At 46.3% G+C, this 19696-nt stretch overlaps 1 protein-coding gene and 1 long non-coding RNA gene across 2 annotated transcripts in view; one reads left to right on the top strand and one right to left on the bottom strand.

The window, feature by feature from the left end:
- The window catches only part of BMP2K (BMP2 inducible kinase), a 277829-nt gene that overhangs the window by 137013 nt on the left and 121120 nt on the right, over positions 1-19696 (bottom strand). The window lies entirely within an intron of this gene.
- LOC120989673 lies at positions 6009-6573 on the top strand. Its single transcript, XR_005776295.1, has 3 exons — positions 6009-6049; positions 6128-6344; positions 6435-6573. It is a non-coding gene; the product is annotated as an uncharacterized LOC120989673 (long non-coding RNA).

Below are 19696 nucleotides of genomic sequence, written 5' to 3'. Positions count from 1 at the left end.
CAATCTTTCAAGCACCACTGTATGTCATCTTGAAATGCAAGCCAACATGACAGGTTTTGAACAATTTCATAGTTTTCCAGTTACAGGTTATAAAATAACAAAAAGGAGAAAAACTAATTTTACCAATTCCAGTCCGACACTTTCCTTGTCCCTGTATGAACCTTCGTTATCCAACTAATACTGCTGCATGGTAAAGTGCATTTCACTCCTTTTGTTATTTTATATCATTGTTAGCTGTTTCTGTATCAAAAAAATCTGCTTCAAGAGAGAATATAGGACTTGTCCAGTTTCAAGAGGATACTTGACAACTCAAGGGATTCTAATGTAATAAAGAACAGATGATTACTTACGCCAGTTCTCCCAGAAAGGCTATGCTTTCCTGGCGGTATTGGTGATGTCACATCAATAAGTAACCGATGCAGACAATCACTGGCCTCAGCAATGCAGCGATGACGCCATTGATTGGCTGCAGTGGTTATGTGTCGTCTGCATGTCGTCACCATTGCAGCCAGGAAAACAGAGCGCTTTTGACAGAAACCAGACAACCGCTTTAAAGCAGCCGTTTTACATACATTTTTAAAACAGTTTGAATGTAGTTTGGTATATCAAAGTACATCAGGTAAGTTTTGTATCAGGGGGGAAAAAATTAAAATCACATTTTCCATTCAGATAGTGGCACTGTCAATGGTAGTTTCACACATTCATGTGATAATATTCATTGGCGTGTAAACTTGAGGACTGTGTGCATTCAGCACCGACATCAGAGATTTAGACATGATTGCATGGCACATGCTTGTTATCTAACAATATGGTCTTTATACAGACAAAAAAAGAACAAATTCTGATTTAGAGAGCAGCTGTCAGCAGGATCAACCATATTAAACCACGCATATTGCCTGATTGGTATCATTATAATCAGCAGGATCAAACCTGTCTTGTGAAAACCAGTTACAGCATTCCCTATAAAATGTAGGATTTCGCAATGCATGGCTAGCACTGCAAAGCTGTGAAACGAAGGTGCACCGAGGGGTTAGACTCTATCCCTCCATGCACTAAAGCATTCATTTACATGCAGAATAGAAGTCTTTTTCTTGGGCACACTGCAACATATTTTCAAAAGACATTTAATCAGCAGGATCATACCAAGTTGATCACGCTGTAAGGCATGCTGCACAGTCAATGAGGTGAAATGAGATGATTGCCTCAGGCAGCACCACATAGGGGCAAGAGGAGGGCAGTGGAAGGGCTATGAGCAATGAGCGCTTCCATTGTGGAAATGCTCATCTCTACATAATCAACTGCATCGCTGTACTCAGGACAGCAATACAGTTGAATGCTGCAACAGGATACGGGGCATCAGAGGCCGGTGTCATTATCGCGCTGCCTGAGCCGGGCTGCATAGAGCTCAGGGCACATAGTAGAAGAGGTCTGTGTCTTGCATTGCATCACTGACAGTAGAATGGAGGTAACTATTTGAGTTTATTATTTCTATTTGGCAGCATGGTGTTGGGCCGCAGTGGGGTGGGGGTCATTATTTTGTAACTGGAAAAAGAATTATGGGGACATTGCAGCTGTAAAAAGAAGCACTTTTGTACTGGCACCAGTGGCGGATTACAATAGGGACGTTCGGGTCGGCAGCCCCGGGCCCAGCACCGCTGGGGGGCCCAACGCTGACCCGAACGCCCACATACTGCGGCGGGGCACGGGAGCGCATAGCTCCCTCTCCCGTCCGCGATCACCGCCATAGGCTTCAGGCCTTGTAGGCCTGAGGCCTATGCGGTAGAGAAATCCCGGCGCAGGCGTGCGTGATGACGTCATCGCGCGCCTGTGCCGGGACGCAGCACTGTGACGCGCCTGACTCATCCCGCCTTCCTCTGCGAGCAAGCGCCTGGCCCTGGACATAGGTGAGTATTTATCTTTTCATTTTTTTGTTCATTTTTTATTTTTTTATTTCATGTGCCTACTTGGGGGGGGGGGCAGTGTGGGGACAAATTACTATATGGGGGCAGTGTGGGGACAAATTACTATATCGGGCAGTGTGGGGGCAAATTACTATGTGGAGGCAGTGTGGGGGCAAATTACTACATGGGGCAGTGTGGGGGCAAATTACTATGTGGGGGCAGTGTGGGGACAAATTACTATATGGGGCAGTGTGGGGGCAAATTACTATGTGGGGGCAGTGTGGGGGCAAATTACTATGTGGGGGCAGTGTGGGGGAAACTATTGTGTGGGGGCAGTGTGGGGAAAATTGCCATGTGGGGACAGTGTGGGGTAATTTCTATGTGGGGACAGTGTGGGGTAATTGCTATGTGGGGGCAGTGTGGGGTAATTTCTATGTGGGGACAGTGTGGGGTAATTACTATGTGGGGAAAACTATTGTGTGGGGGCAGTGTGGGGAAATTGCTATGTGGGAACAGTGTGGGCAAATTGCTATGTGGGGGCAAATTACTATGTGGGGGCAGTGTGGTGGAAATTACTATGTGGGGGAAGTGTGGGGGAAATTACTGTGTGGGGGCAAACTACTATATGGGGCAGTTTGAAGGAAATTACTGTGTGGGGGCAAATTACTATGGGGGGATTACTATGTGGGGGCAGTGTGGTGGAAAATACTATATAGGGGTGTTGCTATTGGGGAGGCACTGTAGGGGCAATTCTATTATTTCTGGGGACACTATACAGGGATTATTGCCTGGAGCACAATATAGGGTGTTATTATTACTGGGGGTCTCTAGGGGACATTATAGCTGCTGTGGACACTATAGGAACATTTGGGGTAATTTATCAAACTGGTGTAACGCAGAACTGGCTTAGTTGCCCATAGCAGCCAATCAGATTCCACCTTTCATATTTGATAGCTCTTTTGGAAATCCAGTTCTACTTTACACCAGTTTGATAAATTACCCCAATTATGTCTATTAGGGTCACTATTTTTTCAGCAGTATAGTTCCTGGAGCATTGGGAAGCACAACGGGCACAGTATTGGGGGTGGCAGGATGACGCTGTGGGGACACCAGGATGGGGAGGTTGATGGAAAAATTTAGAAATCTAACGTGTCTGTGTTACAAACTGTAGAGACGAGATGCGGCTGAAAGAATTTGCCATGGTGGTCTGGGTCAAATGGAGGAGAAGAGGAAAGAGAAGGTCTACATGACAGGAGATGTCACTGGATGTAAGAGGTATGTGGTGCTGTATTCTCCTCCATGTCTTTTTTATTCCAATTATATGTATTTTAAATTTGGTGACCAAATTTTTCAGTTTAGGACCCAATTTGGGGTATTTTTTTTTTTGTCTGAAGATGTCATTTGGCCTAAGAAGAGACTGTGGCGCTCTTCAAAATAAAAATAAAAATAAATAAAATGGAGGAGGGGGGGGGGCCCAAGTTGGGTAGACAGCCCCGGGCCTATCATGCACTTAATCCGCCCCTGACTGGCACACATTGTAAGCTGGCCACTATGGGGACATTCATTCTACTAGGTGCACTAAAAGGTAGTAGTTATTTGTACTGACACGTTTTAAATGAGCATTTTTTGTACTGGCACATAAGGGGGCATTTTTTGTACTTAGCGCACATTGTAAGAGAGCATTTTTGTACTGGCACACATTATAAGGGAACATTTTTGGACTGGCACACATTCTTAGAGGTGGCCACTATGGGAACATTTGTTCTACAAGGTTTTTTTTTGTACTGGCACACGCCATAAGGTAAAAAATTTTGGCACACATTACAAGGGGGAGTTATTTTACTGGCAAACATTATACAGGTCCATTGTCTCTACAGGCACACATTATAGGGGGAATTATTACTACTGGGGGCATTATTACTTCTGGGGGCAAACTGAGGGACATTATTACAATTGGGTGCACTGTTATCACATAGTGCACTTTGGCAGATAATAATTACTATTGGTAGGACTTTTGGGAGGACTGTTACATTGGGAGGCACCCAGGCACAGTATCAGCTTAGCACAATTATTTTTGGAGGACACTATAGCACTATAGTTTATAGCACTATAAGTTTCAGGAACACTATTTGCAGGGAACAGTTATTTTGTGTGCCAATAATTATTGAAGGGGGAACTATCTGTGTGGTAATAGTAATTTCAGGGGGGTTATCTATTTCTGCAGTATAACATTGGGAAGCACAGTATTAGAGGTGACAGAATGGGGCTTTCAGAAGGTGGGGAGGAGGATGTAAAAGTGGCAAACTAACATTACGGTTTGTCAAACTCTGCAGAGACAAGCGATGGCTGGAAGAAATCATCATGGCGGTCTGGTCTGAATGGAGAAGATAAAGAAAGAAAACGTTGACATCAGAGGACAAGTCACCGGATGTAAGAGGTATGTGGCACTGTATTAGGCTACTTTCACACTAGCGTTCGGGTGTCCGCTCGAGCGCTCCGTTTGAAGGGGCTCACGAGCGGCCCCGAACGGATCCGTACTGTCCCAATGCATTCTGAGTGGATAAGGATCCGCTCAGAATGCATCAGTCTGGCAGCGTTCAGCCTCCGTTCCGCTCAGCAGGCGGACACCCGAACGCAGCTTGCAGCATTTTGATGTCCGCCTGGCCGTGCGGATCCGTTCAGACTTACAATGGAAGTCAATGGAGACGGATCCGTCTGTCCTGGCTCCGCTTTGACACGGATCCGTTCGAAAACGTTCACGTCTCTGCGCATGCCCAGTAACTTCCTGTCCCTCCCCCTCATCGTCGGCCATTTTGGATTATCGACTTGGTGAGACTGGTAAGTATGAAGTTTTGTCTGTTTGTCTATCTTTCTTTTTTTACTATCTATCTATCTATCTCTCTATTTCTATGGTGGGGGGGCTGCTGGCACTTGGTAAGGGGTGTGTGTCTGGAACTGTGGGAGCCGCTGGCACTGGTGGTGTGGGCTGCCTTTATGGGGGGGCTTCTGTCACTGGGGGGGGGGGCCTGTGTGGCTGGAACTGGGGGGGGTCTGCTGGCAATAGTATGATGTGTGTGGCTGGAACTGTGCGGTGCTTCTGACATTGCGGCAGTGTGTGTGGCTGGAACTGTGCGGTGCTTCTGACATTGCGGCAGTGTTTGTGGCTGGAACTGTGCGGTGCTTCTGACATTGCGGCAGTGTTTGTGGCTGGAACTGTGCGGTGCTTCTGACATTGCGGCGGTGTATGTGGCTGGAACTGTGCGGTGCTTCTGAAATTGCGGCGGTGTTTGTGGCTGGAACTGTGCGGTGCTTCTGACATTGCGGCGGTGTTTGTGGCTGGAACTGTGCGGTGCTTCTGACATTGCGGCGGTGTTTGTGGCTGGAACTGTGGGAGCTGCTGGCATTGGGGGGGCTGAGGGCATTGTGGGAAGGTTGTTTGGAACTGGGGGCCTGATGTCATTGTGGGGGGCTGCTGTCTCTGGGGGTGTTTATGGCAGTTGGGGGGGGGGGATCATGGCTCCTGTCGGATTCATTTTTTTGTATCATTTTATTATTAGGGTCGTTCCCAAAAAAAGAAAAAAAAAAATAATTATCTGCGGTGGGCAAGCCCAGACCTATATTTTAAAAAGTAAGTATTAAAAAAAAAAAATTGTTGATATATGAGGAAATAGTGCTCTACAAGTTCCTTTAACGTTATCTGCATTTTGTCTGGTATTCTGTTGCGTACAGATGTCATCAAAGAAGACATCCATAGACTGGAGTGACCCACCCAGAAGGCGCCGCCGCCGTATTCAGTGGCCGGTAAGTATAAAATCAACACTTGGAGTTTTTACTGTTTGATTCCTTGCATTAATCAGTATGTGCTCTTATTATAGATTTCATCATCATCATCTGCGGAGGGCTCTCCAGCAATGGCCAGCTCACCTGCCGAATCGCCAGCATCCAGGGGAGGTGGACCAAGCCCGGACCGGGGCTGTCAAGAAGTAAGTATATATATATATAGATATCGTAATTTTATATTTTTTTTTTAAGTACAGTCTTCTAAAAAAAAAAATATTTGTTTTTAGCAATCTGCACCTAGAGCCGCCAGCGAGGATCCCCCAGTCGCCTCCAGAGTCCGCGGGAATGAGCGTGGCGGTCGTAGACGTGTAAGTATTGAATTAAGTAGTTTTAATTAGCATTTTGTATTAGGATTTACATTAAATTTTGTATTTCCTTTTTTTCAGGGTTCCGTAGGCTCCACCAGGGAAGATGAGGAGTTCGGGGTTCCGAGCATAGATAACCTGCTCCTCATCCGACTGGTGGAGGCGCGTCCAGCATTATGGGACCACTCCGACCGCCACCACGCCGATCATCGTCGTACCCAGCGGCTCTGGAGGGACATCTCTGCTTCAGTTTTTGAGACCTGGGGGGATCTAGATGCGGCGGCTCAGGAGAAATATGGTAAGTAAAACAATATGTATTTTAATACTTTAAAATATTGTTCTTTTCCTTCATCATGCTGATTTTAGTTTTTATTGTTTTTTTCGATAGTCAAACTGGTTACAACGCGTTGGCGATCTATCCGGGACCGCTTCAGGAGGGATTACAACAAGGAGGTTCAGGCCCCGAGTGGCTCCGGAGGAACCTCAGGGGCCACCTACATCCATACGGCGGCCCTGGGGTTCCTACGAAGGGCGATGGCACCGAAAAGGTAAATATTTATAACAACTGTTCAAAAAATAAATTGTAAAGGGGCTGTCTGAGACAGCGGAGCGTTTGGCTCACCTGTTTTGGCCAGCCCCCCCCACAGTCAGATGGACAACTGTTCTCTCCGTCTGACTGTAAGGGGCTGTCTGAGACAGGGTGGCGTTTGGCTCTCCTGTTTTGGCCAGCCCCCCACAGTCAGATGGACAACTGTTCTCTCCGTCTGACTGTGAGGGGCTGTCTGAGACAGGGTAGCGTTTGGCTCCCCTGTTTTGGCCAGCCCCCCACAGTCAGATGGACAACTGTTCTCTCCGTCTGAATTTAAGGGGCTGTCTGAGACAGCGAGGCGTTTGGCTTCCCTGTTTTGGCCAGCCCCCCACAGTCAGATGGACAACTGTTCTCTCCGTCTGAATTTAAGGGGCTGTCTGAGACAGCGAGGCGTTTGGCTTCCCTGTTTTGGCCAGCCCCCCACAGTCAGATGGACAACTGTTCTCTCCGTCTGAATTTAAGGGGCTGTCTGAGACAGCGAGGCGTTTGGCTTCCCTGTTTTGGCCAGCCCCCCACAGTCAGATGGACAACTGTTCTCTCCGTCTGAATTTAAGGGGCTGTCTGAGACAGCGAGGCGTTTGGCTTCCCTGTTTTGGCCAGCCCCCCACAGTCAGATGGACAACTGTTCTCTCCGTCTGAATTTAAGGGGCTGTCTGAGACAGCGAGGCGTTTGGCTTCCCTGTTTTGGCCAGCCCCCCACAGTCAGATGGACAACTGTTCTCTCCGTCTGAATTTAAGGGGCTGTCTGAGACAGCGAGGCGTTTGGCTTCCCTGTTTTGGCCAGCCCCCTATGGTATACGGTAGACATAGCATAGAACAGTGTTTCCCAACCAGTGTGCCTCCAGCTGTTGCAAAACTACAACTCCCAGCATGCCCGCACACCCAAAGGCTGTCTGGGCATGCTGGGAGTTGTAGTTTTGCAACAGCTGGAGGCACACTGGTTGGGAAACACTGGCATAGAACATGGATGTTTTATTTAAAGAACAATTCCTAACTTTCATTTTTTTTTTTTCTACAGAAGTGCCTGCAGCACTCGGGAGCCTGACCAACCTCCTGAGGCGGAACCGGAACGGATCGCCAGCGCCAGCCCTCCTGTCCCTCATGCATCGGCTCAGGATAATCCGAGTCCCCTACCGGGTCCCTCCGCTCAACAGAGGCTCTTAGGTTTTCGTCAAAATTTGAGAGCCCTGGTGAGCAGGCAGAGATCCGGTAGGCCAAATCGAGCTGATTATGCAAACCTTGTAGAGGTCGTTTCCGACGCTCTAGAAGGTTTTGCCCAACATCAGATGGAGTTTGGTGCTGACTTGATTCGCCGCTGGGAGGGGGCGGAGTCGGCGTTTCAACGCAGCCCAAACTACCATTATGGGCTAAGCATGATCAGTTTGATGGACTCAATGACGCCCGAGCAGTTGCATGAGTACAAGATCATGCTAGAGAACGGGTCATGGGAAATCATGCATTTCCCATGGTATGTCCACCACCAAGCGCTAATCCCCGCCTCTCACATAGAAGTGAATGGAGGGCGGCAGCGCAGTGCGACCTCATCTACTTTCTTGGCTTCGTTCTCAATATATGTGAGGGTACCAGCCGTGGGACCCGCACCTATAAGACAATGTAGGTATATCTTAAAGTGGTATGCCCCCATTGTATGAGATGAGAAAACCCCTTTAAGGCCTCTTGCACACGACTGTATGCCCCAAGAGACATACGGTCCGTGAGCGGGCCATATGTCCCGTAGTGGCATTGATCGTGCGCACGAGAGCACACAGCATCATAGTGTACAATCATCCTGTGCAAGTTGAGCTGCCCGCGGGGATATAGTCTTGCACTAATAGATCATATGAGTGCGGGACAATAGCCCAGTTTGCGGCACAACATGGTCAGCATCATGATGCTCTGTACTCCTGTACGCACGATCAATGACGATCAGGGACATATGGCCCGCTAACGAACAATATACATCTTAAAGTGCATGTAGTCATGTACAAGAGTCCAAAAGGTGTGGTCCATTATCAAAGCCGGACCAGCTTTGGAACTTCAACAAGATAGCCCTGGAGAAATGTAGGAGCATTAAAACCCTATAGATCTGAATACATGAAGATGGAACCTAAAGATACTTTTCCTTCCAAAACGGATCCGCTAAACGGATGACAAAACGGAAACCAACGTGACAAACGGATCCGTAAAACAGACGGATCCGTACAAACGGATCCGTCTGAATGGCTTCCGTTTGGCTCCGTTTAGTCAGTTTATTGACGGATCCGTTTGAAATGCCCTTCAAACGGATCCGTCAAACGCTAGTGTGAAAGTAGCCTTACCCTGTATGTTTTGTAGTTCTGTATGTAATGTTTTCCAAGTATGTCTTTAACAGTAGGGCTGGAGGGAAGGGGTTAGGTTAAGAAATTGGCATGTGGGGGGGGGGGGGGGGGGCGCATTTCATTTATCGCAGCAGAAAGGCTAGGTGCACCCCTGCTTTAAGGGTTGTTAGATGAAATGGTCTGGTATTGAAATTCCATGATCATGTCCATGCAGCTCTTTCTTACTTCCTGTGATGTTACATCCATGATAGGGGAGTGTATGTAACTAGCTGCTGGGTGAGAGGAGATATAAACTAGTTGGATGTTATAAGGGGCAGTGATAGGGAAGTGACTATGTAACTAGCAGGGTGGGAGGGGCTATAAACTAGCTGGGTGTTGTTAGGAGCAATGAAAGGGGAGTGACTATATAATTAGCTGGGTGGGAGGAGCTATAAACTAGCTGGGTGTTGTTAGGGGCGGTGCTGGAGCTGTGGCAGACAAAGAAGACTGCATCATAGGTTTGGCCTCTTGCACACGACCGTATGTATTTTGAGGTCCGCAAAAAATGGATCCTCAAAAAATACGGATGACATCCGTGTGCATTCCGTATTTTGCAGAACGGAACAGCTGGTCCCTAATAGAGCAGTACTATCCTTGTCCGTAATGCGGACAATAATAGGACATGTTCTATTTTTTTGCGGAACGGAAATGGAATGCACACGGAGAACCTTCCGTTTTTTTTGCGGAACCATTGAAATGAATGGTTCCGTATGCGGTCTGCAAAAAAAAACCACAATGGACACGGAATGAAAACACGCTCGTGTGTAAGAGGCCTTTGGCTGGATACACAAACAGGATTATGTAAACAAACTGGAGTGATTTGGTTACATGGTGAAAACAGGTCAGAAGAGTCCAAATTGAAAAAGAAAAAGCATGGGGAAAGATGTACATGAGTTAAACAGCTACATGGGAATATCTGTTAAAAATAATAATAATCCTAGAAAATCCCTTTAAAAGAGTATTGTCACGGAACAGCGGGTGTGAACCCACTGTACCACTGACTGGCTGTACTCTGGAGGGGCGTGTTTAAGCAACTACCAGGTTTTCATTAGAGCCTCAGATGGTGAGGATAGACTAGAGCTGTTATGGTAGTTGCCTGGGGTACTCCAGAGCAATCCCAGAGTCAGTGGCAGCTGGTCCGGGCGGACCAGGAGATACCTTAGTAGGTACCAGAAGTACAAGCGTTAGTCGGGCGGGCAGAGACGTTACCAGGAGCAATGGTGCAGGACCGAAGGATGAGGCAAAGACGTGGTCAGACAGGCAATAGGTCAGGGCAGTCGGGACAGGAATAGGTCAGGCAATCAGGGTCGGCAACAGGAGAGCCAAAGCAGGCAGGCAGGGATCAGATGATAAGCAGAGTCCAGAAACGAAGTATAGATCAGGAGCACACGAGAGTATCATGAACCAGCAAACTCAAGGGCCTTGACACTGAGGCAACTGGGAAGGGGGCTAAGCCACTTAAATATACGAAGGAGAGCCAGAGTTGGTCAGCGAGGTCACCTGACCTAACCCACACAGCCCAGGGAGTGATGCGCTCCGCCCTTAGAGCAGTGTAATATGAAACCAGCCGAACTCAAGCTGTGTCCAAGGCTGAGTGGAAGCTGTGGAGCGGGATCCTCAAAGGCAATAACACCTACAGAACAGAGCCCAGGACCGCAGCGGTGAAATGGGAAGTACCGGCCACAGGTCACCACTGAGCGCGGCGCCCGGGTTGGCGGCGATAAGCGGGGAAACAGCGGCGTACAGCAGCCGCTGTTACAAGTATTAACCCACTGAAAATGACTAATTCCATGTCCAAAGTCTAAATATTTTCTTTTTCTTCACTTTATTTTAATCTGTACGTTTTATTAATGCACACTTTTTCATTTAAAGTTTACTGAGAGTTGTAAATTTACCTCCTACTCAAGAAAACATTTGCTATAGGATCTTAAAAGGAACTCAACGTACAATTTTTTCTCCAAGTTAATACCATATAGTGACATATTTTTGTTCTTTTCTTATCTCTTTTTATTTTCTGACTGTAGATTGCTTTTATTCTACTATCTAAGCAAGACTATGGTGACTGCCATCTTGTCTGAACTGTTGTTATTAACATTTATATATATGATTTACAGCAATTACCTAGACCTCTGGCACAACAGACAGGAGGGTCTGGACTTCAGTGGGAGGGTTTTTCTAGCCATGCTCCGTGACCTGTACAGAGGTCAGCGTGCAGGGAGGGGGAGTAGACATGCTGAGACCATCACCTCTTGTGAATAACTGATCTTGTATTATCTATACAGATGTTTCAGCTATTATTGTAATCCTCCCTGTGATGAAAATGAGACGGTTATAAGGCTTAGTACTCAATGCAAAAACTGCAGAATCTATAAATATATATATATAGATTGACATGAAAATGAAAGCAAAATCCAAACTTCTAAAAAATATAAGTTTAACATTTGATTTAGAGACTGGACACTATACAGATTACTGAATACCTTGTGTAAAAAAAATTATAATTATCAACTTCAGGTTCAAAAACTTTAGGGCATCTTTAGGTGGGGATTTCCCCCTTGACATCACAAAGCGATTGTCTGTGGTGTGGAAAATTAGCTCTATATGAACTTACCCTTTAAGGGGAACAAATCATTAGAAAATTACTTTTGTTTAAATCAGCATGACTAGAACTGTTTGAAACATCTGTATCATTTCCATGTCATATTTATAAGAAAAATCTAGATTAGTAAAAAAAATATAAAAAATATGACAGGCTATATATTCCCTATAACGTAAAAAGTAAAGTGAAAATACACTCGTTAGGCTACTTTCACACCTGCGTTAGGTGCGGATCCGTCTTGTATCTGCACAGACGGATCCGCACCTATAATACAAACGCTTGTATCTGTTCAGAACGGATCCGTTTGCATTACCATGAACAAAAAAAACCGCAATTAGACTTACCGGTAACTCCGTTTCCTTGAATCCACCATGACGGCCCACATTGAGATTGACCCTTGACCTCTGTAGGGGCAGGAACACATAGAGAGTTTAAATTCCCCCCACCCCTCCACCTCCTCAGTGCTTTACAAATTATCCGAAAGGTGGAAAAGAGAGTAAAAGATATTGATTCATACCCTTAAACTCGTATTTTATATATATATATATTTTTTTTTGTTTTTTTTTTGGGATGGGAATAGTACGGGGCCGTCATGGTGGATTCAAGGAAACGGAATTACCGGTAAGTCTAATTGCGGTTTTTCCATTTCATCCACCATGACGGCCCACATTGAGATGTATCAAATGACTACATGGGTGGGGATATGGCCTGTATAATCTTCCGACCAAAAAGAGCCTCATTCGAGTCCGGAAGATTAAGGCGATAGTGTCTTACAAAGGTGTTTGTGCTAGCCCAGGTTGCGGCCCTACAAATCTGGTCTAGTGAGACGCCTCTTTTTTCAGCCCAAGAGGAGGCAGTGGCCCTAGTGGAGTGGGCTTTAATATTGCCGGGACTGGGCTTGCCCTGTATCCTGTAGCAACACTCGATGGTGGACCTGATCCATCTAGCTATGGAGGATTTGGCTAGCTTCTTCCCTTTAGAGAACTGAACTAGTAGATTATTATCTATCCTAAGAGCCCTGGTAGCCTCCAGGTATTGAATTACTGTATCCTTAACGTCTAAGAGATACATGTTATCACCAGACCCTGCAACTTCGGACCTAGTGATAGAAGGTAGAAAAATTTCCTGTTCCTGGTGGAAGGAGGAGACTACTTTAGGGAGGAACCCAGGGTCGAGCGTTAGGCGGATGTGATCATTACAAATTTGGAGATATGGTTCCCTGCAGGAGAGGGCCTGAAGTTCTCCAATACGTCTGGCTGAAGTAATTGCTATCAGGAAAGCAGTCTTCAGAGAAAGGTGTTTTAAGGAGATCTCTGATAACGGTACAAACGGAGGCTTTGTTAGGCCTTCTAGGACAATGTTCAAGTCCCAAGTTGGAGCTCTAGATTTAAGGGTGGGTCTTAACCTTGAAGCTGCTCTAATAAATCTCCTGACCCATCTGTGATTGGCTAAGCTGCAGTCGTAGAAGGTACTAAGGGCTGATATTTGTACTTTCAGAGTACTAGGTCTCAGACCTAATTCCAGGCCGCTCTGGAGGAAGTCCAGAATCTTGTTGATGGGAGGAGAGGAGGTGTCCGGGTGATCAATTCCTAACCAAGAACAGTATCTTTTCCATATCTTTAAATAGATGGAAGATGTCACTTTTTTTCTACTGGCCTTGAGCGTGAGAATCACCTTATCTGACAGGCCTCTGTTCTTTAAGGTTTCGCTCTCAGGATCCAGGCTGCCAGTCTGAAGATTCCTGGGTCTGGATGCAGAAGTGGGCCCTGGACTAAGATGTCTCTCTGAAAAGGAATTTCCCAGGGATCCTCCAGCGATAGCTGTTTTAGAGTAGAGAACCAGCTCCTCTTTGGCCATAGGGGGGCTATTAGGATGAGAGTAGTTGGTTCTCCTAGAAGCTTCTGGATGACTCGCGGTAATAGTGGTATCGGGGGAAATGCATAAGCTAGTCTCCAACTCCACTGAATTGATAGGGCGTCTATTGCCCACGGGCCGTCCTCCTGGTTTAGGGAGCAAAAGCATTCTACCTGCGTATTTTTTCTTGAAGCGAATAAGTCTACTTCCGGATGACCCCATCTTTTTGAGATCCTCTGGAAGATCTTTCGGTTCAGGGACCATTCCCCTGGATCTATTTTTTCCCTGCTCAGGTAGTCTGCTACTGTGTTTTCGCAGCCCTTTAAATGGATGGCGGAGAGCGACAGGGTGTTCTCTTCTGCCCAGGAGAAGATTCTCATTGCTACAGCACCCAACAGGCGTGACCTTGTCCCTCCTTGGTGTCGTAGGTATGCCACAGTTGTGGTATTGTCGGATAGAATTTTTAAATGATGACCCCTCAGTAGGTCCTCTCCTCTTGTTAATGCTTCGAGGACAGCGTACAGCTCTCTGTAATTGGAGGATCTTTTTCTTATGTCTTCTGGCCAAGTACCCTGTAGAAGGTGGTCTCCTATTTTTGCTCCCCAGCCTTCGAGACTTGTGTCTGTTATTACCTGAACGGCCGGGTAGTTCCGCCACTGTAGACCTCCAAGCAGTCTTCTTCTTTCTTTCCACCAGCTTAGATCTGATTTTACGGACTGAGGAATCCATACATCTTTGTCTAGGTTTATCTGTCTTCCATCCCATACACTTAGGATCCAACTCTGGATTACCCTTGTGTGGCTTTGGCACCAGGCAACCGAGGGGATGCAGGCAGTTAGACTTCCGAGAAGACTCATGGACCGTCTGATGGAGCATCTGTGAGAACTCTGAAACATTCGGATCTTCTCTATTAATGCCACTGTTTTGTCCTGGGGGAGAAAGGTCTTTAACAGGGCTGAGTCCAGTTCTACGCCTAGGAATCTTATTCTTCTGGATGGAATCAGCGTGGATTTTTTTATATTTATGATCCAACCCAGACTTTCTAGGAACTCTGAGAATCTCCGAGTTGCAGACAGATTTTCGGCTTCTGTATTGCCAAGAATAAGGAAGTCGTCTAGGTATGGGATAATTGTTATACCTTCCTGACGAAGATAGGCCACCATTTCCACTACCACCTTTGTGAAGACCCTGGGGGCCGAGGAGATGCCGAAAGGGAGGGCGACATTGAAAATGGTGGATCAAGCCGTCCGGCCGTTTTATGGAGAATCTTAAGTACTTTTGAGAAAGATGATGAATAGGGATATGGTAGTATGCGTCTTTGAGGTCTATTGACGACATAAACGCTCCTTTCTGTATTAGGGGAATAGTGGATATGATGGTTTCCATCCTGAATTTCCTGTATAAGATGGATCTGTTTAGAGGTTTTAGGTTTATGATGGTTCGCAGGGATTGGTCTGGTTTCTTTACTAGGAAGAGGTTGGAGTAGAAGCCTCTTCTTTGTTCTAGTTGCGGGACCCTCTGAATTACCCCTAGATCTAAGAGGTCTCGGACGCCGTGCCATATTTTTGGAAGCTCTGTTTTGTTCTGGGATGAGATGCAGAATCTTCTTGGGGGGATTGATGTGAATTCTATCTTGTAGCCTTGAGAGACTACGTTTAGAACCCAGGGATTTGAGGTGATCTGCTCCCAAGATGGTAAAAACCCCTTCAGTCTCCCCCCTACTCTGGCGTCATTGCTGTTTATTTTGTCGGTTTTGGGGATTGAGGATGAAGCCTCTCCCTCTTCCCCCTTTTGGATAGCTCCATCTGCCAGTTTTTCCTTTCCCCCTGTAGGATCTCTGCTGGGGCTGGAACTGACGAAAGGGCTTCTTTCTAGACTCCTTGTCCTCCGGAAATCCCTTTTTCTTATCCGCCGCTCCCTCTAGAATTTTATCTAGAGTGGGACCAAAGAAACTCCCCAGAAAATGGGATAGAACAGAGTTTGGCTTTGGATGCCTTGTCCCCTGACCATGCTTTCATCCATAATGCTCGCCTGGCTGCGTTAGAGAGAGCAGCGTCTTTGGCTGAGAAGCAGATGGATTCCGCGGAGGCATCCGCTAAGAATGCTGTGGCGGAACGAAGGAGTGGAATAGACTCCCTGATTTCTTCTCTTGGGGTCTTATTTTTTAGGTGTTCGTCCAACTCCCCCAGCCATATATACATAGCCCTGGCTACTGAAGTTGCTGCAATGTTTGCTTTTACTCCAAACATTGCTGATTCCCAGGATCTTTTTAGGAGCCCGTCTGCTTTTCTGTCCATTGGATCACTCAATTGGGAGGAATCCTCAAAAGGAAGAGCGGTTTTCTTTACAACCTTAGCCACCTGTATGTCGACTTTGGGGGTCTGATTATATATTTTGCTTTCTGCTGGGTCAAAGCAGAGTCGGTTCCTGAACTCCTTGGGGACACCTAATCTCTTCTCAGGATCTGCCCACTCCTCCATTATCATTTCCCGTATATTCTCGTTTATATGGAAGTCTTGGATCTAAGGCCGCCAAACATTTCATCTTGAACGGTCCGGGGTCTAGGGGTATCCTCGATTCCCATTGTGGACCTGACTGCTCTGAGTAAATCCTCCATCTCGTCTGTGGAGAAAAAATATTTTTTGTCCTCCTCCAAAATTTCCCCCTCGGACAAGGGGTCCTCAGCAGGAATCTGTCTGGATGTGACGGAAGCTTCCTCTACATCCTCGCCCTCAGATGAGGAGACGACCGACAGTTTGCGTTTCTTGGGAGGGTTGGGGACACTAGCGGGAACAGACATAGTGGCCAAAGAAGATCTGATTTCGTCCGTAATAAAAGTTTTCATTTCGGACAGAATATCTGGTTGCTCTTCCTTCCATATTTCGGCAGTACAAGGCTTGCACAGCCTCTTTTTGTAATTTTCAGGTAACCTTCTTGAGCATGCACAGCACTTTGAGAGCTTTGCTTTAGTTTTAGATTCTTTGCTGCCCTGGAGGAAGCAACCAGATATACCGTATTTAGAATTGTAACAGAAGTAAAATTAAAAATACAATTTCCCCCCAGAGGGGACTCACTGTACTGATGGCCGAAGGGTCAGAGCCTTCCTGGCGAGAAATAGGTGCTTCAGACATCGCGGTGCAGCAGTCAAAGGCTGACAACCGCGCTCTTTTTAAATTCTTGTCCCGGCGTCTGACGTCATCAAGCAGCCCCCCGACTGACAGCGTAAGCCTGCGCCGCACCAGCTTGTAGAAAAAGGTACGTGCGCCGCCCGGCCCGCCCTTAATGCGCTTCATGCGCCGCACCACTCCTCCTGCCGGTCACCTGTAAGGAAGGACGCCAAGCGCCGCGCGCGAGGCGCCTTGTGAAGCCGGCACCCCCGACTATTACCCAGAAGAGGGAAGGAAGTCTGAGGTAGGGAAGGACCGCAGGCCTCAGCATAAGCTAAGACGAGGGTCCTTGTTGCTCCAAGCTGGCCAGCCTTAGCCCCTGCCGTGGGAGGGCAGCAGGAGATTCCTGTAACAGAATAAAGCTACTACCCTCCAGGAAGGAGGGCTCTCTCTACATGTTGGCCCCTGTAGGGGCAGGAAAGCACTGAGGAGGTGGAGGGGTGGGGGGAATTTAAACTCTCTATGTGTTCCTGCCCCTACAGAGGTCAAGGGTCAATCTCAATGTGGGCCGTCATGGTGGATGAAATGGAAAAATAATTTGTGTCCGCCTTCAGAGCGGATTGGAGGCTGAACGGAGGCAAACTGATGCATTCTGAACGGATCCTTATCCATTCAGAATGCATTGGGGCTAAACTGATCCGTTTTGGGCCGCTTGTGAGAGCCCCGAAACGGATCTCACAAGCGGACCCAGAAACGCCAGTGTGAAAGTAGCCTAAGTGACAACTGATATATCTTTTCACAGGGGTCACAAAAGGGCCTTAGGCTAGAGCCTTGCCTTTTTCTGGTGTTCTAGTCTAAAGGCCAAATTACACTGTCTGATGTTCAGGCAGGAAGAGCGCCGATCGACAATAAACTCAATTGGTGCTTGTTTGTATCGGCCAGGCTGATGCAAAATAGATGGGGAGGAATGATCGCTACTGCAGTCATTCTTCCCCATTCAGTTCTAGTGACTATGAGCAGCACATCCCTGATTACACATTGCGATGTGCTCATGATAATCGTAGATCTTGCATTCCAATAAAAAGATGGAAATCAGCTGACAAGCAAGAGATTGCTCATTTATTGGCTAATTGGTGGCACCATCATACCATCATGAATTATCAGTGCCTATGAAAGCTTGTTCCTGTTAAAGAGGTTTTCGGCAATTTTGTTACTGATGACCTATTCACAGCAGAACCTCGGCCGATCAGCTGTTTGAGAAGGCACCGGTGCTCCTGTGAACACCATAGCCTTCTCCGTGCTCAACAAGCACAGCGCCGTACATTTTATAGCGGTTGCGCTTGGTATCGCGCTCAGCCGCATGGGAGTGAAGCGCGATACCAAGCACAGCCGCTATACAATGTATGGCACTGTGCTTGGTAAACTGCGAGAAGGCCACGGCGCTCACAGGAGTGCCGCTGCCTTCTCAAAAAGCTGATCGTCAGGGGTATCGGTAGTCAGATATTGATGACCTACCTTGAGGTTAGGCCATCAATATTAAACCCCTGCAAAATGCCAAATATTAGTTATATATACCCCAAAATTGTACCATTAAACAATACAACATGTCTTGCAAAAAACAAGAGAACATGCTGAGATTTTTCATGAAGATGATGCATAAAAAAACGAATGGGTCAGGAGTCAGTCCACAGATGTTACGTGTTTACTACGTGCATCACATCCGGACAGAAAACTCGCTCGTGTGAAAGAGGCCTAAAGGTATTCACTGCTATGTGGGGGCAGCAGACCACCAAGTACTACCCGGTGTTCTCTGTTTTACAAATGGTACTATTATGGGGTTTCCAGTAGAAAAAATGTCCCTGTATCACAACTAGGACCCATAACTTTGAAGTTTAAATTTATAAACAAAAGTTAAAGGGGTATTCCAGCTATGAAAATTTAATTTTCACCTATACCTGGATAGGTGGTAACTTGTAGATCAGGATATCTCAACTCCGGTCCTCGGGACCTACCCACCGGTCATGTTTTCAGGATTTCCTTAGTATTGAGCAGGTGATCTAATTAGTGTCCATGCATCAGGACTGACCACAGGTATTCATTCTGTGGGATATTCTCAAATCCTGACCAGTAGGTGGGTCCCGAGGTGCGGAGTTGAGAAACCCTGTTCTAAATCATTAGCGGTTTGAATACTGGGACACTCTCGGTCGCCAGAATTTCATAATACCTCATTGCAGGACACATTTCCTCTCTAATTTGAGAACACATTATAAAATTGTCTATCGCGGCAAAGTCTTTCAAACATGGTCATCATCATCGTCATTTTCAAGAAGATTGCATTACACAACTTATTAAGACACATTGTTGGGACTCTATGGATTTTAACGAATCGCAGTACAGAACACAACACAACTTAAACCTCTATGATAAAGACCTTCAAATGCTATCACCCAGAACCTGGCATCAAAGATGAATAATTCATGACATTTTATTTATTCTGTACGGCAATAAAAAATGAGAAAAGCACAGAGAAGAAAGGTGGACTATTTTTAAATGTCCTTTAAATTGCGCTATTCCACTGATGGTGAGGTCTTGGAGGCTTTTGTCTTTGAAGCAATGACAGCACTGCACTTGAACAGTACTTTGTAAATGATGTTGGAGCAGAAATAATCAATAGATTTTACTATGGTATACAGCTTAGGCTTCACAAACTGCTAAAATGGATTTGCTTGTTCAGTTCAAACAATGTAGTATAAATTATATAAAAAAAAAATAATTAACCCAAGGTGACTTGCCATTTTTTTCATCATTACATTCATTTTTTATTTCCGGAGGTTGGCCTGTTTTTGCGGAGCAAGTTGGAGCTTTTAATGGCACCATTTTAGGGTACACATAACTCAATGATACTCTTTCTGGGTTGGAATAGAAAAAAAAAAAACACTTTCCACTGTTAACATTTCACATTTTAAATTGTGTGCCGTTCACTCTGCGCAATAAATACCATCACAACTTCATTTTCTGGGTCAGCACGATTACAGCCATACTAAAAGGTCCATTCAGACATCTGTAGTTCAGGGTCCGCATCTGTTCTGCAATTTTGCGGAACGGATGCGGACCCATTTATTTCAATGGGGCCACAAAAGATGT

The sequence above is a fragment of the Bufo bufo genome, chromosome 2, assembly GCF_905171765.1.
Source record: "Bufo bufo chromosome 2, aBufBuf1.1, whole genome shotgun sequence".
Taxonomy (NCBI): domain Eukaryota; kingdom Metazoa; phylum Chordata; class Amphibia; order Anura; family Bufonidae; genus Bufo; species Bufo bufo.
This window is presented reverse-complemented; position numbering and strand designations above follow the sequence as displayed.